Here is a 1051-nt window from a genome sequence, read left to right on the forward strand (position 1 = left end):
GTACAGTTTTTTAATATGGTCTGTTTATTCTCACTATTAGCATACTGATAACCATGAAATTGATTTAGATAGCCTGTGTGTTGAATTAAAAAAAAGGGGGGGGACGATAAGTATAATCAATACATAAGTTCAAATAGTTGTTTAATAGCAGTAATGTAGGCACGTTGGGTCTATATAGGACATCATTGACGGCCCTGTCAATATTGATGCAAAAAGCAATGCATTTCACGATTTGAAGAGCGCAAAGGGGCTCCACTTCTCTTGCATCCCTATTTACCGATGGAATTAATTAAAAATTATTTATCTCAAAAGTTTATTAACTTTATAGAAAAAAATAGAATAATCTACCTATTTTATACAGCTATATTTATGGAATTAATACATTATGTTCAGTAGATCATCAAATAATATTTTTTTATTATTAGTAATTAGATCTTGTATATGAACAGGTACTCTTCCTTGTTTTAATTATTTTATTTTATATCATTAACAAACAATAACAACGTTTCAGGATTGTCACTCCATCGTCGGGTATCTACAACTAATTCATCCTATACATGTAACATTTAATCAATGTACCACAATATCTTTTCTTTTTTAAAAATTTAAACAATTACCTGATTAAACATATTTTAAAATTATATTATGCATTCTCCTTATTAGTTCCATATTATTGTCACTAATATAAAACTTTAATAATTAAAAAACCAACATATTATAAATAAGGAGATATGAAATACCTTCCTGAAACCAAGTTATCTTTGCCATTGATTACAAATTGATTATAAAATAAATAAATACTCTCCTTTCTACCTACTAATCTATTAACAATATTTTTTAAAACATATTACAACAACACAATAATGTATTAAATTTTTTCTACTATCCAATACTATATTACAACATTAAATTACTAATTTATTTACTATCTATGTAGTGTGTACATACACTTTTGGTATCTGTCTTAAAATAAATAGTGTTACCTATGTTTTTGTAATATATATTGGTTCTGTTATTTTTCTATTTCTTTTGTTATTTAGCATGTCTAAAA

This window comes from Halyomorpha halys, unplaced genomic scaffold (assembly GCF_000696795.3).
Source record: "Halyomorpha halys isolate HHAL.00 unplaced genomic scaffold, Hhal_1.1 Scaffold37.1, whole genome shotgun sequence".
NCBI classification, from domain to species: domain Eukaryota; kingdom Metazoa; phylum Arthropoda; class Insecta; order Hemiptera; family Pentatomidae; genus Halyomorpha; species Halyomorpha halys.